Genomic DNA, 26,504 nt, shown 5'->3' on the forward strand with positions numbered 1-26,504 from the left:
TTGTTTCGGAGAAACAATAATGTGAACTTATTGGTGTTTTCACCAATACCTTAAACGTGGTATTTTTATGCAGATAGATGGACAGATATACATAACTATATGCATTCTGCATTTTGTTAGATTTTATATATTTGAACCTTGCTTTCAAAGTAGGCTACTTTTTTCTTCTTAGTTAGGCTTTAACTTAATTTGAATAAATTGAGGCTGTGAAAATTGAGCCGTGCTCTTTAGTGTTTCCGCCAGTAGTTACACACATTCAGAATTAGCCGAAGGATCTAATCCGCGTTGTTTAAAGCAGTTTCATTCTTCACGAGAATGACATTTTAGGTCTTTGAGGCAAGTGCCATTTACTCAAAGGTCAAAACCAACTGCTAGAACCATACATTTCACGCATTTCTGGCCTGTTTCATTTTATATTTAAATCTACTGGAACTAATACGTTATTAAAAGAACACAGAACGTCTTGCCACAGGGCTACAGATGATGTGTTGGACACGACTGCAGAGGAAATACTAATGAATTTCTTCATGGCAACTCATGGAGATGGAATTTGGAATTTATACAAAAGTGTTTTGTAACTAAGCTACTGAACACATCACCATATTTCATTAATGTACAGTTATTGTGTATGTTTGGCCTTTTTTAAGTACAATCCAATTTACTGTATAATCATTGTAATTAAGAAAAATAACACAAAACACCAGATTCTCACAGGGGTTTGTTATGACTGTAGATTACCAAAGACATTTTCTCTTCACAGTGGTTTCCTGGCATGTTTCTCGGACTCAAGCTGAGATTTTTCCAAGAGACTCTCCACGCTAGAGAACCAGCCAATTCCACTTGACCTCCACAAGTCAGCCAGAACTATAACCCTGCTGATCGGCCCAAACCACAAACTTTGTGGTCACCTTGACTGTGGTGACAACTAGATTTTTGGAGAATGCTTGCATGCAGGGACATATATAGTGACATTTAAGATATCAAGTGCTTCGAATGATAAGCTACAATTGAAAGCTGTTCAGAACCTGGGAAGGTTTCTGTAGCAGACACTGTCCCACATTCACGGAATAAGAAATGAAGAAAGAAAGAGAGAGAAAAAACGTTTAAACATTAGTTTTTCATTTAAGTCTAAGATGAGTTGTTTTACTTAAATAGCTTTTGCTAGGCAACAGAACAAATCCCAATATATATATATTTTTAAATAAACAGTAAAATATTATATTATATTCGTTTTATCTGAACATTTGAAGACGAGCAGTAAATTATGGAAGCAACACAGAAAATATTTGCTATGTTAACTATTTCTTACCATTTGGCATGTACTTGGATCATATCATTATCAAACAAACACTGTTATCAAACACTTTGACCGGCTAACAAGAATGAACAAGCAACACAATAAGGATAATCACACAGTTATAATCAAATTCAACAGAGATAAATTGTGATCCTTCCCCTTCAGAAAAGAAAAGTAACATTATCTGATAAAATGATGAAGCATTAATTCTGGCTTGATTTTGCTCTGATTATGTGTTGCCGAATTTAAGTGCTTCCATAATTCAATTAAACCCGGCTGCAAACATAATAATCAGACACAGTTTATCGTCTCAGCATTTTGGCAATCCAAAGAGCCCTGATGGCTCTATTGTCCTGCAATGCGCCAAAGGCATATAACATTTGAACAAGTTGGATTGAATAGTTCATGATTACCACTTTGTCTGGCCTCTTGTTGGGCCCCCAGGTGGCACAAATCAATACAACACATATATTTACATATGGCACTTGTGCTGATAAGAATGGAGAGGAACAAACTTGAAATATAATTTTTCACTCATGCATGACATTTGAGAACATTGTTGTTTATTTCTATGTCAAGGTTTTGGCTTGTTCCCAGAACTGGCTTCTTCATTTTGAGTTCCAATATTTATTTTGGTTTGCATTATATTGATTCTGAGCCCCGGTTTAGATTCAATGCAAACTAGACCCGTTTAAATGCACATATACTGTCAGTCTAAATCAATTCAGCACAACTGCAGATTCCCAACGAATGGTTTTTGTACCGTAAACGCAATCTGACGAAAACATCACATGCATTCTGCACATGTGAAGAGTGTTGTTTACTGTCAGCATTACCATAGCAGTGAGAAACTTCTTGCGAGTCCTGTCAGAGAAAACAACATAATTGCCATGTTTGCCTTTCTAACATATCTAAATATAAGGTAAAAAAAAGCTTTCTTTTCACATCTACTATAACATACAAAAGTCTAAAAAGCTTAACATACACAAGTTAGCCTACCATATCTGGATAAGAGTAAGTAAATTGGTGTATTTGGAATTGAAACGATTTTAGAATGACACAGCATTTTGTTATTTTGGGCTATGTGACTTTAATAATAAAAAAAATAAAAATAAAAATAAAAAGACCAATAAGCTCACATATAATGCTGCTATTGCTGCATATAAATGAGGTTCCTGCCTTGAGTGTTGCGTCATTTAAAAATAAAAAAGCCCCCACCTCCCCCCAAACAACTGCTATATTTCTAATTAGTGCTTGATGTCTTTGAGGAAGATTTGTTTCAGTTCACTAGGGAAATCCTGAGCATTACTAAAAACTATTTATTTACTTGATTCACAATGAAAGATACCATCTCATTAGTATCAAATACCTTGTCCAGATCTGCAGCTGATACTGTGAGTCTTGTAGCCGTTTCTATTGTAATTTGGATAATGAATTAACATTTGAATAATAAGTGACACAGCAGGTGGTCACAGCATTTTCAGATAGTAGGACATCCAGCGAGATATTCTGAATCAATCAAACGTATTGGGAGCTACAAAATGGGGGACACAGGTCAGATCAAGAAGAGAGTGTTCATGTGTCTGAATGACAGGCTGTCAAACATTTCCAGCTGATTTTGTATCTCAGAACTTGTAGATTCAGAATTATTTCTCTTTTCCCCGGTATTGATTCACGGGACGAGACACCAGTTATCTTGCCAAGAAAAATCTTTTATTCTTATATGTCAGGAGAGAAACTTTGAGAAGATGTTGTATTCACGCCAGGTCTATGCGTTTCCGTGTTTCTCTGAAGTGGTACAGTGAAATTCAGCTTATATACATCACAGACAGACTTACAGCTTCCATTTAAGGTAACAAACATGTTGCTTTGAGCTTCTTAAAATTGGAACGTAGCCTATATGTCATCTTCAACATGTCACACTCCACTTCCATATTAAGAACTATCCTTGTTGTTTACATTGGTGATATGCTTGCATCAGTGGAAACTGTTGTACACTGTTACACACCCTCAGCAAAATATAGCTTCCCTCTGTCTGACATGTGATCCTCACATGGACCATTAGACTCTTCATGCATTCAAACACATGCATTTAAACTCCATAAGATAATACAACTGATCATGAATACCAATAAAGAATAATAATACAGATACACACTATTAATACTGAAATTATATTAAAAGATGAAATTTTAGATCTTCATTTCCCTCCACTGGAACTACGGCCGTAAGTTCCACACCATCAATCCCAGGTGGCCAACCTATAGAAGTGATAGTGAGGAGAAGAAATAGCAGACCAAGAAAAAGATAGAAAGGACAGAAGAATAGAAACAGAAAAGAAAAAACAACAACAAACACAACAAAAACAACAAAGAACCCCTTCCCAGGTTATGTTCCCGCATACTATGTGTCATTTAACGTCTATGTGTACGCATTTAAAATGACCCCAAACAACTAAGAAAGGAAAAATTAATAAGTCTTCACCGATGCCTTGACTCGTTAAGTAAGTACTTAACTACTTCAAGTTCCCGGCTCCAAAATAATAAACTAAAATAAACGTTGATGTTAAAGGATCCTATCCCTCGGGGTTGAAAATCAGTAAGCGGGTGTTCATTGTTTGTGAGGTTGTGTTTTGTAAGTAATGTAGTATGTAAAATCTCCTATTTCACACTGTATGTCCCATTCTTGGTTCTATCCATTTGGTTAGAAATAATCAATTTGACAGGTTTGGTACTTTTCCTTCCAGTAACACATATCATGAATTGTATTGCTAACATGAACACAAGAACTCCTACCATAGTCAAAACTATCCAATCCGACCATGATAAATTCCCTAGGATTCGTGTTAGTTTCCTCTCAGACATTAATTTAGCTACTCCATTTGCTACGATAACATGACCCATTGCTTGAATTCCCTCCTCTTGAGCTGCTTTTACACTCTTTTTAACTATTCTAATCATCTCAAAGAGTTCATAATTCCGTTCTTCTACTAAATCATTATTCCACCATTGTGGCTCTAACTGCAACAGTTGCACATGTGGAACATGAATTCCTCCCAAGTGAAGAGGATAGAGAATCTCAAGGCAAAATGGATCAGGAGGAATTGGACACAACTTCCCTCCGTATATCATATTTTCACTTATTCCATCATGTAATATACACCACTGTGCTTCTGACACCTGCCATGCACCTGTGGCTTGATCTAACGGAACTACTTCCCAAACTGCAGAACCATTAAGAGATAGACTAAACATTGTAGAACATGAGCAAATTACCCACTCATGTTCCTCAACACAACAATCTGTGGTAGAAATCATTGGTGTGTCACCTTCAGCCCAATATCCATTCCTACCTAATCTAATTACGGAATTTCCTTGTCTAACCCCCATTGATTGGAATTGCCTGACTGTCATAATATTACGTTTCCCATATTGAGGCCATATCATAATCAAAGGTAACATCCCAGAACCTGACAACGAATTTTCATTAATAGCGATTTTAACTAATGGAATATGTTTAGCAGACGTTAAATTAAGTTGATTACCGAAAACCACTAACAAAGATTCTGTTATTCGCTCAGGAATTTGTCCCATTCGAATAACTTGAATATCCTCTACCATCTGATCCTTTAGATTCTGGGCTAAAAATAAACACGCCGCACGATGTGTCTCAAAATTAGATGATTTTGTTAATGCATCTGCCAATTCCTTCGCTGCGTTATTAAGATGCTGACCCGCTGCTATAATATGCAGAGAACCTTGAAGAGCCTCAGTGAGTCCTTTCCCAGTCATTGTTCCCACCCACTGAGTATACTCGCTTAGTTGATTAAGTTGAGCAGTATTACTAATTGAATTGACAGAACCAAATACCCCCGCTATGTCTCCCCATATACTTCTAGGTTTACGATATTTACTACTCAGAGGATTTTTAGAGGTATAATACTTAATTTCTTTTTCCAACCAACTCCTTATTTGTGTAAAATTACCACAATAAGACTGATCAAAAACAGTAAGAAGGGATTGCAAATTATAATTAATGCGTTGTCGCACCATATGGGCTTCATTTATCAAGGTTTTTGTTTCTTTTGCCAACAAAATACCATGAGCTGGTGCAATAGTTGTATTTGGGCATGTTGTAGCTTTGTTTGTCTTTTCCGCAGACAGATAAAAACACCTTCCAATTTCCCCAGTTTCTAGCTCAGTCTCACAATATTCATTCTCATCTTCTGAATGCCATACTCGTGCATAATTTCCCTTGAATCTTGTTGTTCTTGAGGAAGTATCCCACAGAAACCCTTCACATGGTACCACTATGGGATAAATACACCCTTGGGCCAATGAGTCCCATATTGTAAGCATGTGAGTACGATTCAAAACGAAATTAATTTCCACATTAGTAGACGTTATGAGGTCTAACCCCACAACTTCGCATTTTTCTTTTGAACAAATATCTCGTCTTTGAGCACTACCAATATACCCCCCGTCTTTTACCGGCCAAATTACTCTGCTTTTGTAACATTGATGGTAAAAGTTACATCCTCCAAAGATGTCCTTACGATATTTAGCAAGGTCTTTATCATTATGTGGCACCCAATCCCATAATCCCCATCTGGAAATAAAGGGTAGAGTAAAATGTTGACCAGATTTCAGAGTTGCATTCCGAGTGATTCCTTGAACTCGAGGAGTCCATAAAGCTTGGCTTCCTTGATAAATGCCAAGTAAAATTAAAAATAAGCATACCATTGTCGTTGGGTATCGAGAATAACTTGCAACCATCTCTAATCAATGTCAATGGAATTGATTCCTGAAATGGAAGCAGAGAAATAATTAACATCACTTCTTTATTCCCAGTCTTTAAAACTAATGGATGAACATTGTTCAATTTCAGGCCATAAGCTATCATTATCATTTTGTTCATTCACTAGGCAAGGTTTAACTTGTGACCAATGATACCATCTATCTGTTCCTACACCCTTTCCTTTAAGGCAAACACTTGTATCTGTAGTTAAGAGTATCTCATATGGTCCCTCCCATCGAGGCTCTAAACCTTTCCTAAAAATTCGTTTGATCATAACAAAACTGCCTAACTCGGGAATGTGTGGAATATCAGTAGTGGTGTGTTTTTCATCCCATTGCTGTTGAGCTTCTCGCACTTTCTTATTATTGTCTTTAGTAGCTTTATCCAGCATTGCGAGATAGCGTCGTAACTTTTCTTGGAACAAAGTAGAGTCCCCTCCTGTTCCCGCAGGTGGCGGAGCATCATGAGGTAGAACCATTGCTCTTCCGGTCATTAGTTCAAAAGGGGTTAGTCCTGTAACTCTGTTTGGAGTTGCTCTCAAGTTCCACAGAATAGCAGGTAATAACTTATGCCACCCTTGGCCAGTTTGCAGAATGGCTTTGGTAAGAGCGGTTTTCAACGATCGGTTCATTCTCTCGACCAGCCCCGAACTCTCCGGCCTGTAGGGGATGTGGAATTTCTGTTTAATCCCCATCAACTTCATTGCTTCCTTCATCAATTTCCCAGTGAAATGAGTTCCATTGTCAGAATCAAGTTCATATGGAAGACCCCAGCGAGGAAAAACTTCTTCCACCATTACTCGTGCTGTCGCTTCAGCAGTGCAAGTTTTTGTCGGGAATGCTTCCACCCACCTGGTAAATCTGTCCATGATTACAAGAATGTATTGATACCCTCCACTGGGTGATAAAGGTCCTGTGAAATCAATTTGGAGATGCGTCCATGGACCTGTTGGTCTGGGTGCATGTGACATTCGCACCTTTACAGATTTTCCCACATTTGCCTTCAGGCAGATCAAGCATCTCCTACAGTAATCATCAATGTCTCTCATCATTCGTGGCCACCACCAAGTCTCACTGATTTGAGCTTTCATTGCTTTTGCTCCAGCATGTACTTTTCCATGATACAGCTGCATTAGTTCTCTTCTTGTTCCGATAGGCATCACCACTTGTCCTGTTGGAATTCTCCAGATACCTTGATCATCCTCTTTTGCTCCTGTTTTTATCCATTGTTCTTTTTCTTCATCTGTCTCCAGTTGATATGACAGAAGATGGAGCTCAGGATTATCTTTGCTGTTTTCTTTTACCAAGGTAACAGGAGTAAGAGGAAGTAGAGCTGCTTCTCTAGCTGCTGCATCTGCTACCGTGTTCCCTTGACTTTCTTTGGACTTGTCAGATTGATGTGATTTTACTTTGATCACGGCTGCTTCTCTTGGTAAGTGGCATGCTGCAATTAAGCGACGAATTATGGAAGCATGTTGTATTTCGCTCCCACTGCTAGTAATAAGTCCACGTCTTTTCCACAGGGCAAGGTAGTCATGGACCACGCCAAAAGCATAACGACTATCTGTATAGATGTTGACTCTATCTCCTTCCGATAGTTCAAAAGCTTCCGTAAGTGCTATAAGCTCAGCTACTTGTGCTGACAATTTCCCAGAAAGAGCTCCTTTCTTTACAACAGTTCCATCAACTTTCACTACAGCCCATCCAGTATGTCGTTTTCCATCGACATAGTAACTGGATCCATCGACCCATAACTCTTTGTCTGGGTTTTCAAGAGGGATTGGATTAACTGGACCAAGACTATCTTCTTCTACCTGTTTTTCACACTCATGTGGTATTCCCTCATGTGGTTCCAGCATCATTGTTGCAGGGTTAAGAGACGTGTCCCTGATGATTTCCACTCTTAAATCTTTGTTCAACAAGGTTGCTTCCCATTTTGCTCTTCTTGCGTCAGTTATGGTTTTGATGTTTGTGTTGTTCAACAGTGTCACTATACTGTGTGGAGTGTGCAATATGATAGTTTGTGCTCCTATCAGATTTTCAACAGCATCCACTGCCCATGTGGCACCGTCGAGGGCTTGTATACATCGTGGTTGCCCAATCATAGTGACAGGAATCTTTGTAGAAAAGTATCCAACTGGTCTGTATCGATCACCTGGTTTTTGACTCAGTACTGCTGAATACGTCTCATCTCCTACCCTGGTCCACAAATGAAACTGCAACCGTCCATCAGGAAGTCCCAAAGCTGGGGCTGAAGTCAGTTTCTCTTTCATAGATGTAAATGCTTCCTCAGCTTCCGGTGTCCAGTTTATCTGTTCCACTCCAGGCTTTCCCCCCTTGTACAGGTCAATGAGGGGACTGGTGATGCTAGCAAAATCAGGTATATACTGACGACAATAGTTGAAAAGTCCCATCACCTTCCGCATTCCTGTAACTGTTAGAGGTTTTGGAAGTTGACGTAATGCCTCTACACGCTCTGTTGTCATTCTCCTTCCCTCGATAGATATTTCCTGGCCCAAGTAGATCACCTTGGTTTTTGCCAGCTGTGCCTTGTCGGGGTTGACTTTGAATCCTCCTTTCCTAAGGGCTTGTAGGATGATATTCAGAGCAAATATATGGCTGTTTTCATCTGGGCTTGCAATCAGCAAGTCATCCACATATTGGAGACAAACACTTCCGGAACTCTCAATTTCAGCTTTGTGCTCCGTTAGGAACTGGTTCAAAGCTCTATGAAATACAACAGGAGAAAGATTAAGACCTTGTGGGAGTCTATTCCAAACATACTGTTTTGCGCCCACTGTGAAGGCCAATTTCTCTTGAGATCTTTCGTCAATAGGTATAGACCAGAAAGCCGACAGTACATCTAGTACCGTAAATATTTTAGCATTACCTGGAATATCATTCAAAATGGTGGCAGGATTGGCCACAATAGGATGCGGTTTTGGTGTTACACTGTTAAGTCTTGTGTAATCAATAGTTAGTCGCCATGAGTTATCGGATTTCCTGACAGGCCAGACAGGACTATTAGTGGTAGATGAAGTTTGTCTGATGATTCCTTCAGCTTCCAAGTCTGCCACTATCTCCTCCACGGCTTGTCTTGCTTCAGGTCGGATGGGGTATTGTTTATGAGGGGCATGTATCGGTCCTTCAATAACAATGGGATCAATGTTGGCTTTGCCACAATCCAATTTGTGTTTAGCCCAGACATCCGGATATACACTGCACAGAAGACCCCACACACCGTCTTTTCCCCAGTCTCTGATAATTGGTTTTGCTGTACCAACAGACCTTAGGTTACATGTGCGATCTTCGTGTGGTATTATCCCAGCTGTTGTAGCGATCTGACGACTGTCTGTGAATATGATCATGTTTAACAATGGAAGAATGTCCATGCCAATAAGGCTTCCTTGTGAATTTGGCCCCACCCAGAAAGATGTCCATAAGACTTCATCTTCATGTATTTGCAGAGGAACTTGAATACTTTTGTGAAATTTTGTGATACCTCCTCCAACTCCTTCAACTTCCATTGTTTCATCTGTTGTAGGTAAGTTCAAATCTGTTATTGAAATTGCTGCTCCTGTGTCAACCAAAATGTCACATGGGTGGCCCCCTATTAATGCATTGATGAAAAGGCGATTGTCTCTTTTCTTACCAAAACAGGGGGCCGCTGATTCCTATTGCGGACGCATAATCCCCTCAATGAGCTGACGGACTTGTGCTTCAGTCCACGTCTTCCCTTGAGAGGTTTCATCATGGTTTTTTACACTGGCCTGTTTAAATGATTGACCTTGACCTTCTGCTCCACCTCCTTTAGCCCAGCAATCTCTTCTGACGTGTCCAGGCTTTCCACAATGGAGGCAAACAATCATCTTTTTCCTTGTATCCATGTTGTATTGAGCTGTTGCCACTCCTCTTCGATATGGCTTGTTTCCTTCTTCTTTGTTTGATCTCATAGCCATTTCTAAGCGGCCAGCCCATTGCATAATTTGATCAAATGTCTCACCTGGATTGACTCCAAGTGATAAGGCTTGTTGGTATTTTGCGCTAAGTCCATCCACAAGTGTGTCAGTGAACTGTACATCATCTCTGTCAGGTTGTTTCTTGGCACAGAGAGCCCATCTCTCATAAGAATTCCACTTACGTAGAGCATATTCATCTGGAGATTCATCATCCTTTTGCTTAATCAATGTCACTAATGTGAAAGGAATTTTACCGCTGCCCAAGATTTCTTGGATTTCTTTTCGGAACTCATCTAATGCTTGCCAAAGACCCAGTGGTCGTCCCTGGCCATCAACCCACAAGTCTATCCATTGGGCTGTTGTGATCGATGCTGGCAAGCGTTCCCATCTGTCTCTTGGGATTTTTGCCTTTACAATGGTGTGTATGTCTTTTAATGTCATTTGATGAGCTTCGACTAATGAGTCTAATTCTCGCCAAAACTCTGTGTTTGGATCTTGTCTCTTCAGAGGAGGCAGGGCTGTGAGAATGGCTTGACGTTCTCCTGGTGTGAATGGTCTCTCTTCTGTCATTAGTTCAGATCCTTCCCTTTTAACAGCAGGTGAAGAAAATTCAGGTCCAATTTTGTCAACAGTGATCATGTCGTCATCTCTCGTCTCCTCACCCCAGTCCGATCCATAATTACGAGCTGGTGTACCTCGCAACATGTCTCTGTTTGGCTGAACTGATTTAGATCTCATTATTATTGGAGCGGCTTGTGCAGATGCAATATACATTTTGTCAACTGGACCTCCATTTGATCTCGAAGCTTGAGGCTGTATCAGAGGTTTAGATGAATCTATATATTGTTCAGGCAAAACTGGATAAATTGGGTTGTAAGGGGGCGGCGTTACAGTTGTTGCAGATTTCACTGGTGCTTGAGAATATTTCTTTTCAGCTTCAGTTATTATATTTGTCCAATCTGGATCAAATGAATCATTACTGGTTGTATTTTCTCCATCTGAACATTTAATGGACATAATTTTGTTCAATTTGTTATATGCTTCAATTTGAGGTTTCATGGCTTCGACAAGTGGAGTTGGGCACCCATCAATACCGCAACAAATTCCACCTTGTTTTAAAATCCAATGTGCGGCAAGGATTGGAAACACTTTTGACTTGATGGAGTCTTTCTGGGACTCAAACCAGCTTAACTGCACATCTATAGATGCGTTAATGTCCAATCCTTTCTTCAAAAACTTAGCTTGCTTTTTATTTTTCCTTTCCAGGTACCAAGCAGATATTGTTCTGCTATTATAGGCACTTGCCATTGCAGAGTATTTGTCACTCTGTGTCACTCTGTGTCTTGTATGCTCAAAACAGCAGGGCTATTTTTGTGTGCGTGGGTGTGTGTGTGTGTGTGTGTGTGTATGTATGTATGTGTGTGTGTGTGTGTGTGTGAATTCCAGGGGAGGCCCTCTGCTGCTCTCCCTCTGCTTTTCTCCCTCTGCTTTTCTCCCTTTCCACCTGGCGTCTTTTACTCAAGAACAAAAAAAGGGAAAAAGGAAACAAAAAACAGAAACAAAAAGGTTAACTCTAATAATTTATGTTTTCTTTGTTTGCTTGTCTCAGATCAATTGATTGATTTGTTTTTCCTACATATAATTTTATTTTATTTTTAAAAGTTGCTCTCAGATCAGTCAACCTCCTCAAACACTGAACAGCTTCATTGTCAAAAATTAGAATGCATGCGATTCTAGCTCCTTTTACATTGATTCCCTTCTTCTAAGGGTTCAATCCTCTGCGTATTTAAACGTTTTAGGGTTTCTTTGTATCTCTATATACTGCACTGAGCTAACCCGGAGCACAGACCCGCCACTTTAAACCGCTATAAATCACCGCTTGTCACACTATCCTCGTCCCCTTCTGAAACGATTCTTCGGTGTGTTGAAATATGTAGAGAAAAATCTGCCCTCGGTTTTTACAGTCTCATCATATTCAACCACCTCCCAGTCATAACAAGCTAATTGCTAAATCGCCTTACAGCTAATTCTACAAATTTGACAAATGGCCTTTTTCTAACAAAGGTCCATTTTCTAAAGTCTTTTCAAAAATTAAAAAGACTTCCCCAGCTTCATTCAATATTTCAGAGGTTTACTGACCAGAGCAACTCAAATAAGTCACATCAAATTCAAATTATTTAATTATTTTCCTTTTTTCTGACACATATATATTCATTGGCAACACAACTGGTACTCCGAATCACACAGTTCTTTTAAGCAGTTTCAGTCAATGTCTAATCACCAGGCAGACTTATAATTATTTAGAATAAAATAAAGTCTTACCTGAAATGATGAGACAAATGCCCGATCAGCCTGCTGTCCGTGACGCCAAAATGTAGATTCAGAATTATTTCTCTTTTCCCCGGTATTGATTCACGGGACGAGACACCAGTTATCTTGCCAAGAAAAATCTTTTATTCTTATATGTCAGGAGAGAAACTTTGAGAAGATGTTGTATTCACGCCAGGTCTATGCGTTTCCGTGTTTCTCTGAAGTGGTACAGTGAAATTCAGCTTATATACATCACAGACAGACTTACAGCTTCCATTTAAGGTAACAAACATGTTGCTTTGAGCTTCTTAAAATTGGAACGTAGCCTATATGTCATCTTCAACATGTCACACTCCACTTCCATATTAAGAACTATCCTTGTTGTTTACATTGGTGATATGCTTGCATCAGTGGAAACTGTTGTACACTGTTACACACCCTCAGCAAAATATAGCTTCCCTCTGTCTGACATGTGATCCTCACATGGACCATTAGACTCTTCATGCATTCAAACACATGCATTTAAACTCCATAAGATAATACAACTGATCATGAATACCAATAAAGAATAATAATACAGATACACACTATTAATACTGAAATTATATTAAAAGATGAAATTTTAGATCTTCAGAACTGCAGCATTATAAAACATGGTTTTTATAATTAAGGAAATGGTATATTGTCATTCTAGAGAGAATTTATTGGACAAATTTGTACACGCCTCTGTGGACAACATGAGTCATCAATATTTCTGGTTTATATTTGAAGACAAAAATGACTGAAATAAATGTGTGTATACATCTGCTAAAGGTTTATTTTACGCCACATTTGATTTCGTCTTTTATTTAGGTCTTCAACAGGCTAAACCGCAGTAAGATGCATGTCAAAGTTCGTCGGTAAAGCACAACAAATGCAACATTTCTAAAAGGAATTAACAAAGCTCAAAGGTCGCTTCAGAGGAAATAGAGGAGGTTTACCATTTCAAAAGCAGAGTGAACCAGGTACACACAGGGGTTTGAGTATTTCAAAGTGTCTTTTGAAGTTTCATTCTGAAAAGCCTGCTAAAACCAACCAACAAGCGACGGTTTTGGAAACCTTTGCCACTTTTATTAGGACAGCAGCAGCAGCATCAGCGTTTGTTGTGAGAATGCTGGCCGATTTTCTCACTCTTGGTTTATCCTCAAAAATTCCCAAAGACTTTTAATACATTTGGATCGTAATTCCAACAGTAAAGCAATGCAAATGCTTCTGTTTTTCCTGCCACAAACAGGTGAATGCGCGGGAGAGACGCGTTCTTCCTGAGATTAGTGTCGCTCTTGTTTAACACGAGAGATTGTCACACGATCACTTTTGGCAAAACGAAATGCCATCTTTGGAGGCGGGGGATTAATTTTGAGATAATTAATCCCTGACACGCGCAAATGTGACGTTATGTGTCATTTCAAGATGTTCTATTATTTGAAAGGTGTCATTAGAATCGCATCACCTTAAAATGTTATGAAATGAGAGTGTATTTATTTCGCTGGCAAAATCACCGCGATACAACAGAAGATGCTACATTAGAAAGAGTAAAAGAGATTAACTTGCTTTTAATACCCAGGGGTTTTTTTCACATTGAGATGATTGTGAAGACCGGTGGTCCAGTTCAAAAAGTAACAATGATTTTTACTTGGAAGTAGGGGTGTGACGATAGACTCACGAGACAAGACGATACACGGCATTGGGTTCACGAGAACGAGACGATATTTTAAAGGGGAGGTTGATTAGGATTTCACTTTTCTAACTTTAGTTAGTGTGTAATGTTATAGAGACAATATTGGGTAACTTATGTCACTTTTGACATGACAATGATTTACGACCTCAATAAAAGACCCACCCAAGCCCCCACCTTTTTGTCCCAGTTCCGGAATGTACGTTCAAGCGTGGGAGTTTTCCCACGGATACCCCTCCTCTTTCCACCCCTTAAAATTCTCATGCTCAAGTATTTCTAAAGGTATCAAAGGTGTATTATGGGTGTTATTGTTTGTTTCAATGTAAAAAGGTTTAAAAATGTGGAAAAAACATTCAAAAACAATATATTTTCAAACTTTTTAAAGAAATGTGTAATAATGACAGTCAGAGGTTAGATGAGTGTACTTTTACACACAGTATTTGAAAGTGTTCAAAATCATGTTTAAAACTGTGTATAAAAGTGAAACATTAAAATACACGTCTTTTAGCATTCATACATATGTAAAAATGTTAAAACATACTGTATTTTTCTAAACCTTATCAAAAGTGTTAGTGTTAAAATTACATCAGACAAACAGTAAAAATTGTTAAAACATCAAACGAAGAAGTTTAAATTGGATTTTCTAAAAGTTATCAAAAATGTGTTAGTGTTAAAATGACATCAGACAAGCACCGCATTTGTAAACTGTTACATTTGACATAAAATGCAAACTAGTTTAAAAACATTGTTAATATCCGTTGTTAAAGGAGGAACCTCATTAAACAGGGTGCATGTTTTTTTTTCCGCGGAGCTAAAGTCCAATCCTCCATAGGTTCATCAATGTTTCATTCAGGAGTTTTGGGGGCTGCAGAGGCCATAGTTTTCTACTTGAATAAAAACCACAAGTATCTCACGTCGTGCTTGCGCTGCTTTTTAAACAGCTCATGTGACTGTCACACTGTGGGGGGCATCGACGTGAGGTTTGTGTGTGTGTGTGTGGGTGGTGGTATGGGAGGGGGCTAGGGGTGGAGCCTGTGGGTGGCTCTGAGCGCACTTTCGGGAATTAATTTCTGGTTTTGGAATAGTAGTGATCGCACGCGTTTCGCTGACCTCCTCGGACTTTACACTTCTCTAAATTTTAGAGATACTGCACATGGGAATCTTTTACACATCTTCAAACTTTGAGCTGTATAATAGGAGTTTTTATTGGGGGTCATAAATCACTCAAAGGTGACATGGTACACAATATTGTCTCTCTAATGTTGCTGTTTGAGCATAAACAACATCTGCAAAGTTACAACGCTCAAAGTTCAAAGCAAAGGAAGATATTTGCTTTTAGAGAAATCGTTTCTTTTAAGGACTACAACAAACGGCTGGTAGGGACTACACGACATTCCTCCTGGGTTAGTGACATCACCAACCCTAAAATTTACATAAACCCCGCCCCCGGGAACACGATTTATAGATAATCATGACAGAATATGCTAATACATGACTTGAAGATAACTATACATAAGCTACATAAATTCATCAACTAACCATTCAGAAATGTCCTATTGCTTCTACATGTTGTCACTTCTTCTTGAGTCTCTCAATCATTGTCTGACTTTTTTAAATTTCCAGTGCATGTCTGTGTGAGGTAAAAGGACACGAGCTCTTGAAGCTCCGACACTCTTCTTGAAAGTGAGCAGCAGTTAATTTGCATTTAAAGGTACAGACAAAAACGGTGCGTTTTGGCTCACCCTCAAAAAGTGACAGTTTTAACATGCTATATAAAAATATAGGCTATGTGGGGTATTTTGAGCTAAAACTTCACATACACACTCTGGGAACATCTAAGACTTATTTTACATCTTGTGAAAAGGGCATTATACCAGCCCTTTAACATTTTTTAAGAAATCTTCAATGACAAAAAATGTGACTGAAAGTCAAAATGCAAAACAATGCATCAAACATTAAATCTTGTGAAACATTAATGAACTAATATCAAAAGTTGGATCCAACATGGCTATATGTACTGTATATGTATATGTACTAAAATGTCCTTCAGAAAAGATCGGAGATTGCAGCTAGCACATGAACCGAGGAATTCAGACAGTACATATAGCTAAAGTCCTTTTACCTCATCTTCATCTTCATCTTCATCTCTCTCTCTCTCTCTCTCTCTCTCTCTCTCTCTCTCTCTCTCTCTCTCTCTCTCTCTCTCTCTCTCTCTCTCTCTCTCTCTCTCTCTCCCTCCCTCTCTCCCTCTCTCCCTCCCTCTCTCCCTCTCTCCCTCTCTCTCTCTCTCTCTCTCTCTCTCTCTCTCTGCTAATCTGTCCATCCATCTGTAAGCATAGGGATAAGCAGATGGGAGAAAAATCATGTCCTTTTCAATAGTAAAGATGGTATTTTTAGTCCCGTCATTCCCCCACAGGGAATAAAGCTCCTCTCAGGTTCAGAAAGTGAAATTCAGAAGAAAGCGTAGCACATTTGCAATGATCTTGGAGAGCTTGAGAGAGGTGTTGGAGAGCAACTAACTAAAAATAGTGACGCTACTTAAATATATTTTCAGCAGGTGCTTTTAAGTAGCTTATCCATGGCTTTTCTAGTAAGAATGTTTTCCAATCTGCAAAACAATATGAAACATGTATTATCAATGTAGAAATTGAGATTTTTTATTATGAATATATAGTTTAATACAACAGAATTTATTTGAAATATAAATATTTTGTAGCATTATACATTTACTGTCACTTTTCATCAAAGTAATGCTTCCTTGAAAAATTAATGTATTAATTTAACTAACTAAACATTTAAATGTTAATGTAAACTGTTCTAATAGTGCAGAGGGGAGACCTACATTCCCTTGCAAACATCTAAAGGTGTTAAATGCTGTAATGTTTGTACTTACTTATGTTGCTATAGTTTACCTTTCTACAGATTTACTGCCACAGAATAAATAATAGCCACATGAAACAAGAACGTCTCGGTTACGGATGTAACCCTCGTTCCCTGAGTAGGGAACGGAGACGTTACGTCGAATGACGACGAATGGGGTTCGCTTAGAAGCCTATCATCTTCGAACAGTAATAAAACGAGCCAATGGCAAGCAAATGCCATGGGTCTGCTGAATTTGCATAGCATAACTCCGCCCCACCTTGTGGGTATAAAGGAAGTGAGCTGGCAACATGCAGATATGTTTCTTCGCTGAAGGAGCCAAGGCTGAACTCGGCTGTTCCAGCGGTACAGCGGAAGTGGCAGGAAGACGTAACGTCTCCGTTCCCTACTCAGGGAACGAGGGTTACATCCGTAACCGAGACGTTCCCTTTCGTTGTCACTTCGAGTTACGTCGAATGACGACGAATGGGGTTACCAGTCCAATCACGCCACCTCGGCTGTCTTCCAGTGCCCTGCGTAAGTCTGAGCTCCCTGTCGTGAGACTAGCACGGACGAAGGACTCCTACTTAACACAGGAATACCAAGGTACACTGGGAGCATATCTCAGTGGAATATGCAATCAGTGCCCGCCCGAAGGGGGGACTTAAGAATAACATATGACCCGGAGGGGGGTGCATACGGAAACACTGGGGTGTCCAGCCCGTAGGGTGGAGTATTTCAACCCCAAGGGTGGCAGACTGGCTTGCCAAGGGAAAGACACATGCTCGAGAGAGGCTTACAGTGGAAATACACACGTGGGGGTCGCCCAGAGGGGGAACCATGCACATGGTGGCACCTAGCCAACGCGAAAGCTGCCGGAGGCATAACTCTGGCGTTGACGTCAACAGCGCTGGAGGAACTCAGGGCTTATCAGGCTCACCTGAGGAATATCGCACGTATCCAGTCCGTGGAGTGGAATGGCGAGCAAGCGAAGACACCTGAGCGGGTCCTGCACCGGCTGGTTGAAGCGAGTACACAGGAGGACACTGGCTCCACTCGGAGATTATAGAATCTGGCGAATGTGTTGGGTGTCGCCCAGCCTGCAGCTCTGCAGATGTCTGTTAGCGAGGCGCCATGCGCTAGAGCCCAAGAGGAGGCCACACTCCGGGTGGAGTGGGCCGTCACACCAAGGGGGCACGGTCGACCTTGCTGCTGGTAAGCCAAAGCAATGGCGTCCACTATCCAGTGAGACAACCTTTGCTTGGAGAGAGCCTTTCCCTTCAGCTTCCCACCATAACAGACAAAGAGCTGGTCTGAGGTCCTGAAACACTGCGTTCTGTCTACGTAAGCACGGAGGGCGCGTACTGGACAGAGCAATGCCAAGGCTGGGTCTGCCTCCTCCAGGGGCAGCGCTTGCAGGTTCACCACCTGGTCCCGGAAGGGAGTGGTGGGAACCTTGGGCACATATCCAGGCCGGGGTCTCAGGATCACGTGAGAAAAGGCCGGCCCGAATTCCAGGCACGCTTCGTCTACAGAAAATGCGTGCAGGTCCCCTACCCTCTTGATGGAGGCCAAAGCAACCAGGAGCACTGTCTTAATTGACAGGAACTTAAGCTCCACTGATTGCAAAGGCTCAAAGGGAGCACTCTGCAGGGCATTTAGTACCACCGAGAGGTCCCAAGAGGGAACGAGAGGAGGGCGAGGAGGCTGTAGTCTCCTCGCTCCTCTCAGGAACCTGATGACCAGGTCGTGCTTTCCCACGGACTTACCATCAACTGCATCGTGATGTGCGGCGATAGCGGCAACATATACTTTCAGGGTGGAGGGAGACAGCCTTCGCTCCAACCCAGCAGGAAGGAAAGCACGACACTGATCGGGCATGATCTGGGGTCTTCTGAGTGAGAAGAGCACCAAAGACGAAGAGGTTCCACTTCAACGCGTAGGCATGTCTTGTCTTAGTGGACGACGCTCTAGCGGAAGTGATGGTAGCCACCACCGCTGGTGGTAGGGTACTCAAACCTGCCTCTTCCCGTCCAGGAGCCACACGTGGAGGTTCCAAAGATCGGGACGAGGGTGCCAAAGGGTGCCCCGTCCCTGAGAAAGGAGGTCCTTCCTCAGAGGAATTGGCCAGGGAGGTGCTGTCGCGAGGAGTACAAGTTCGGAGAACCAGGTTCGGGTGGGCCAGTGCGGCGCAACCAATATGACCTGCTCCTCGTCCTCCCTGATCTTGCACAGGTCTGTGCAAGAAGGCTCACTGGGGGAAACGCATACTTGCGAAGGCCCCGGGGCCAGCTGTGCGCCAGAGCGTCCGTGCCGAGCGTGCCCTCGGTCAGGGAGTAAAACTGGGCGCAGTGGGACGAGTCGTGGGAGGCAAACAGGTCTACCTGTGCGTCCCCGAACTGATCCCAATCAGCTGGACCGCCTGGGGATGGAGTCTCCATTCTCTCGGAAGAGGCTGAAGCCGTGAGAGCTCGTCGGCTGCACAGTTCAGGTCTCCCGGAATATAATGGCTCGAAGCGACCTCAGATGCTTCTGACTCCATATGAGGAGGTGGCGGGCGAGTTGCGACATACGGCGGGAGCGTAGACCACCTTGTCGTTGATGTACGCTACTGTCGCGGTATTGTCTGATCGGACTAGTACGTGCTGGTTCTTGAGCAGCGCCTGGAAGCGGTGCAGAGCGAGACGTACTGCCAGCAACTCGAGGCAATTGACATGCCCTAGGCGGTGGGGACCTGTCCAGGAGCCCACGGCAGCATGTCCATTGCACATGGCGGCCCAGCCCGTGAAGGAGGAGGCATCCGTTGAGACAACAACGTGCCTGGAAACTCGTTCTAAGGGCACTCCGGCCCGAGAAAGCTGAGATTCGTCCACGGGGAGAAGGTCTGATGGCAGGTCGGAGTAACTGGTACTCGGAACGTAGCCTGACGCCATGCCCACCTCGGGACTCGATCGCAAAGCCAGTGCTGAAGCGGTCTCATATGAAGCAATCCGAGCGGCGTTGCCGCGGCTGCAGATGCCATATGCCCCAGGAGCCTCTGAAAAAGTTTCAGTGGAACCGCACTCTTGCCCTCAAATTGTCTCAGGCAAGTCGGCAGTGACTGCGCGCGCTCGCTCGTAAGCTGCGCGCACATGGCGACCGAGTCGAATTTCCTACCGAGAAAGAGATCCTCTGCACGGGGCAAAGTTTGCTCTTCTCCCAGTTGACCCGAAGGCCCAGACGGGCTAGGTGCCGGAGCACTAGGTCCCTGTGTTCGCAACCCTGGTCCGAGAGTGAGCTAGGATTAGCCAGTCATCGGGTTAATTCAGGATGCGAACCCCGTGCTGCCGTAGCGGCACAAGGGCTGCCTCGACGACCTTCGTGAAGACGCGAGGAGACAGGGCCAACCCGAATGGGAGAACAGCGTACTGGAATGCCTGCCCCTCGAAAGCAACCCGCAAGAACGGTCTGTGTCGAGAAAAAATGGAGACATGAAGTAGGCGTCCTTCAGGTCGATCGCTGCAAACCAATCCTGTGGCTGCACACATTCGAAAATGCGCTAGGCCATGAGCCTCTTGAACGGAAGCCTGTGAAGGGAACGGTTCAAGACGCGCAGATCCAGGATTGGCCGTAACCCACCGGATTTCCTGGGGACAATGAAGTAGGGGCTGTAGAAGCCGGACCTCATTGCGGCTGGAGGGACAGTCTCGATCGCACCCTTCGCCAGCAGGGTGGCGACCTCCGCTCTCATGACAGGGGCATAGCCACCGACCATAGTGAAGCGGACTCCCCGGAAGCGGGGAGGAGACCGTGCGAACTGAATCGCATAGCCGAGCCTGATGGTTCGCGCAAGCCAGCGGGACAGGGGGGAAGCTCTAACCAGGCTCCCACGGACTGTGCCAGCGGGGTCATGCGAACGACAGACGTCCCCCCGGGGGTGCAGTGAAGCGGAATGACCGCCCCAGACGTGGGTGGCATAGCGGCCCGGTGTGGGGGCACGGTCATTAGCCGCGTCCTGCCAGAGGAGGCCAGGGAAGGACCAGCGTTCCACAGGGGCGTGCTCTGGCAGGGGTCTGGCGACAGAGGGGGACGAGAGTGGCGAGGCCCGTGAGCGTGCGCACTGTCATCCGAGAACTCTGTGACAGAGGAGGGCGAGAGTGGCGGGACCCGAGGGTGGCGCGCACTGTCGTCCGAGAACTCTGTGTGCTCAGAGATGGGAGAGACAGTTCTTTGGAAAAAGAGGTTTTCCCCCGGCCCTCCACCGGGGGAAGGAGTGGCCCTGCAACCACCTCCTAGAAAGAACTGCAACCCATCTCTGAGCTGCCCGTAACGGGAGCACCACATTGCTGCGGGGCTGGTACGGGCTGGGGCGCCTTCCTGCGACTACCTCCACGGCACGGCCTGGGTGAAGGGTGCTGCTAGGGCCGGCAGGGAGTGTCGCAGGAGGGCGCCCTCGGCGGCGAGCGGAATGAGGCAGCTGAGCCGGCGGCTGAGCAGCTGGCCGCGGGATCAGAGCCTCAGTCCGCTCTGGGCAGCCGAGAACTCTGGGCAGAGTCCTCGACTGCGCCGCCGAGGAGGCCAGTCTGGGATATGGGGAGTTGAGGAAGCGGCTTCGCTCAGCCTCGCCCATATCAACCAGACTAAGCCAGTTTCTGGACCACATATGTGGACATCACCTGACCCAGGGAGCGTGTGGTCACCTTCGTCGCCCGTAGAGCGAGGTCGGTGGCGGCACGCAGCTCTTGCAAGAGCCCTGGACCAGCCCTACCCTCGTGCATTAGCAATGAGCACCCCTGGCCTGGTAGACCTGAAGGATGGGCATAGCATGCAGTGAGGTGGCAGCCAGCCCCGCAGCTCTATAGATCTCTGCCACCGGAGTAGACAAAAACCTACATGCTTTGGGGTGGGTGGGTGCTTAAGGCCGCCACGCCAGTGGAGGCGCTGTGGGGACACAGTTGTGTTGCCACAGAACACTCCATAGGGGGAACCCCAGTGTACCCACTGGCCGCGACCTCATCGAGGGCAGAGAAGGCGGAAGAGGCCGCTGAGTAATCTCATGACCTCTTCATGCACGTCCAGGAAGAAAGGAATTGGGGGCGGGCCGACGTGTGCCGGTGCGTCCCCAAAAACTGATCATCAGCTTTAAGCACTTGGGACATGGCGGAGGGTTCCACACAAGCCCAAATGCTCGCGACTGCCCGGGGAAGCATGGCAGAGTTCTGGTTCAGACTCGGGCAATGCTGGCACACCCGGAGGAGGCAGCACAGCCGAGTCTTCTCCAGCGTACTCACGCCCACCTTGTGATGCGGCGATAGACAAGATTTCATCTGCCGGGGCATCGAATGAAATGCTGGACCAGCCCGCGACCTCTGGCCGGGACTGGTCAGCGATCTCATCCGGATACCACACGGGTTACAATGTGAAGAGGAGTGTGTGGACCGAGGATAGATCGTCGGGTTGGTTCCACACAGCAGCCTCTGATCACCCTGGCCACCAGCCGAAGTATTCTCTCTTGCGGAGAGAATAGATCGGGGTGTGGATGAGGGGACTCTCTCTCGAGGAGGTCATCGAGTCTCGATCGTTACATTGCGATGGTCATGTCCCCGCAATGAGAACATGACGCATCCACGAACGCTGTCTGTGCGTTTGCCCAAACACATCAGACAGCGTCCGTGCCCATCAGCTGATTTAATCTGTGTATCGCACCCAGAAACACACGGGCGAACCGTCTTTAAAAAGACGCGCCGCGTGCAGCTCTTTTAGAGAGATAAAACTCAAACAGCAGTGTTGAAGCGCCCAGGGAGAGACACACGACTGGCAGACCACTGCGCAGATCGGCAGGCAATATGAAGCTCGCTGGAATTCGCCGTCACACCAACACTTCTGAAGAGTAGCTCGTCTCGAAGAGTGAAGAGAGATGATCTCAGAATGGCTTGTGGAGTGAAGAATGCTCTTGGCTCCGAAAGCGAAAACATATCTGCATGTTGCCAGCTCACTTCCTTTATACCCACAAGGTGGGGCGGAGTTATGCTATGCAAATTCAGCAGACCCATGGCATTTGCTTGCCATTGGCTCGTTTTATTACTGTTCGAAGATGATAGGCTTCTAAGCGAACCCCATTCGTCGTCATTCGACGTAACTCGAAGTGACAACGAAAGGGAACATTAGTGTTCCTCTTGGTTCCCAGGTTGTGTTTCAGTTACTGTACTAATAAGTTGCTTGTGTGGTAATATCCAGCAATCCGTTTGAGACTTGTTAGTGTACATTTATTGATTTTTTTTTGTTTTGTTTTTGTTTCCCCAAAACTTCTTCCACATTTATGGTGTGGACTGTAATAAGCACAGCCCACAGTTCAGTTATCTGAGCTGTTTCCGCAAAACGTTTTTGACAAGAAGCTTAAGCTGACAATAAAGTCGAACAAACATGATGTGTCTTGTGGCACAATGATTGTATTAATTAATTTAAATATGCTTATTGAGGTTCAGTGGCTATAATAGAGTTGTACTGTAAATGCCTTGTTTTGACAGCGATTTGAGTTTTAAACGCATTAATGAACAAAGAACACAATCACTTAACAGTTAAATCACGTTTGCTTAAATCACATGTTCTTTCTGCCTCTCTTTCCCCTATGTTTATGGGTAATCAAATTATGTCTCTTTAGATGTCACTCAGCAATTTATTTGACTCTTTTTGTTTTGTTTGAAGAAATACTTCACACAAGAATAATAATTCTGTCATCTTTTACTTTCATTCTACAGAATGGACGTTTGAGTATTGAATTGAATGTAGAATACAAATGAGGTTTAAGACTTGGGATATAATGCATGTGCACGTGTGTCCTTTTCTGGACAGTGTTTAAATTATGAGGGGAGAGAAATATTGACAAATTGTTCAGTGAAAACATGATGTATTTTAGTTAACAAAACTACAAGATACTAAAGGATGAATTGATGTACCAGGCAATACTTAGATGCACAGAGTGCAGCATTTGCTTGCTGCAATATTCTTCTAAATATTGTTCAAATAATTTGCTTTGGTCACATACAACAGTAGAAGAGCTTAATAAAAATGAATTGTGAATTTGAAAAATACAGTGCACTAGTCCTATTTGGCGTTTCTGAACACGAAACTAGGCTTCGTCCCTATATTACTGCTCTATTAGGTCTCTTCTTGAACATCCAGGAACAAGCTTCCCCAATGCCGATATTTACACTCTCTCTTGCTTTCAAGTTTCACCATCTCAAAACATCACAATTTTCCCTTGCTGCCACCAATCTATGTGGTAAATTTGACAACCTCCTCTTCAGATACTGGAGTCCGATGACAGCTATGATTGCCCACGGGTTGAGCTCACAAAAAAAACAACCCCACAGGAGCTGGTTATACACATCAAATAAGCAGCCAAAAGTATTTGAGGCGTTCTTGAGATTTATTTTGTCTTTTTTGCTAGATGGATTATTTGTGTCTCTAAATAACCATTTAATTGGCACAACAAGAAAAGAAGAAAAAAAAAACAATGGAGAAATTATGTATTTGTATTTTGTGGTTCCCTCCAACACGATCTCATGAGTATCTATACCACGAATGTTATTTCTCATGCCATTTATACGCCAAAAATGTTTTTTTACGTGCATATGCTACGCACTGAAAAGAAAACCTTTGGGAAGGATTAGGGGTGGGGAGTGCGTATTACACGCCATAAAGTGCATATCATATGCATGCGAAAACTGCACGCACAAACTATTTTTGGCGTATAAATGGCACGAGAAATAACATTCGTGGAATAGATACGCACTTTATGAGATCGGGCTGTTCCCTCGGGCAGTAATATTGAAACAAACAATGTTTTTTTATATATTCAATAATCAATGGATAATAATATTATTGTCCAAAAATCTGCATTATTATGGTGAAATTAAAACCATTTCATTACTTGAAAAATAAATAAATGTAAGCTGAAATAAAATAATAAAATAAAAACATTATATATATATATATATATATATATATATATATATATATATATATATATAATGTTTTTATTTTGTATAAACGTATATAGTGCATTGATGCATATCTGTCATTTACAAATATTCACTTGCACCATGGTGCAAAGATAATAATATGAATAATACATTTTTGGATGAACTATTTCTTTAAATCAAAATGTGCTCAGCCACACATTTGAGAGGCCGGTTTAAAGGATAATGCAAAAAGTAAAAGTTGTCTTTGTTCATTTGTTACTTTGGTGAGCGTGAAGCTTTACAGTCCTCCATATTCAAAACGGCAGCTGGAAATCATCAGGCCTTTTTAACAACTTCTACTATGTCTATTTATAGCAGAGATCAAAACATGAATTTGCCATTTTGGTGATTCTATGTCACTCTTTTGTTATTAGTCTTCTCTGTCCCTGACACGTCTAAGATTTTAGAATATTTTAATGCTGTCAGAATCACTTGAGATAAAGAGATATATTGAAATTGATGCTCCCAACCGGCCTGACAAAATTAAATGAGATGGGAGAGAGCGTGGTGTTCGATCATGTCTTCACTCTAACATAAATTGTCTGGCTTGCTGAAATTGGAGATGGATTAGATTTTGGTGTTTATGATCTCAACCTTGATTGTTTCCAAGTTATGCATAAAAAGTAATATCCATCAGATTGTTGGGCTTGATTGAATTCATCAGATTGTTGGGCTTGATTGATAATTCACATATTTTAATGCATGCATATATCGTGACAGAAGACAATATGTTTGTAACTATATTTTGCAACCTAATGAGCTCAAAGAGTAACACAATGGGAAGTGAACAGCTTTAAAGGGTTAATTTATTAAACACTGTGATTCTGCAGCTAGAGAAGCTCTTTTAATGACTACAGAACTACATGTGTAAATTAACACACACACACACACACACACACACACACACACACACACACACACACACACACACACACACACACACACACACACATATATATATATATATATATATACATACATGTTGTTGAACAATTATATGCAGAATCTGATTTTCTGTTAAACTTCGCTATGAAGGCATTTCCTTTAAATAATAATAATAAAAAAACAGTTTTAATGATGTTACAAATTTAAGTAAAGACACCCCACATCATAAAGTGAGTACAATATCTCTTTTTAACACAAAAAAAGAAAAAAACTGTCAAAACATCCAGACAAAAAAGGTATAAAATCAGGCAAATTATAAGAACAAGCTCTATAAAAACCTTGGCAACAAATCTGTAAAGTTGCTGCTGAAATTACCTTAAAACTGAAAGATTTAGTTCAAAACAAATTTTGAGAAAATGGCATTTCAAGATACAAACTGTAATTTAAATATACACAACACATGCAAATATATAAAGTGCAATTAAAACATTTAAACGTGTTTATTATTGTTTTCTTTTCACTAGTCTGAAACAAAATTTTATGAAAAGCTTAATAGCCCAAAATCTCAAACTTGAGCCTTGATCAGTGCATGAAATAGTGTAAATCATTTTAACATTATTTAGATGTTCAGTTATGAGTAATAGTAACATCAAGTGATCTTCGACCTGTCGTGGAAATTCT

At 42.4% G+C, this 26,504-nt stretch overlaps 1 protein-coding gene across 1 annotated transcript in view; it reads right to left on the minus strand.

Moving 5' to 3' along the window:
• The window catches only part of LOC306997888 (uncharacterized protein), a 69,979-nt gene that overhangs the window by 27,985 nt on the left and 15,490 nt on the right, over positions 1-26,504 (minus strand). The window lies entirely within an intron of this gene.

The sequence above is a fragment of the Phoxinus phoxinus genome, assembly GCF_949152265.1.
Source record: "Phoxinus phoxinus genome assembly, chromosome: 4".
Classification (NCBI taxonomy): Eukaryota; Metazoa; Chordata; class Actinopteri; order Cypriniformes; family Leuciscidae; genus Phoxinus; species Phoxinus phoxinus.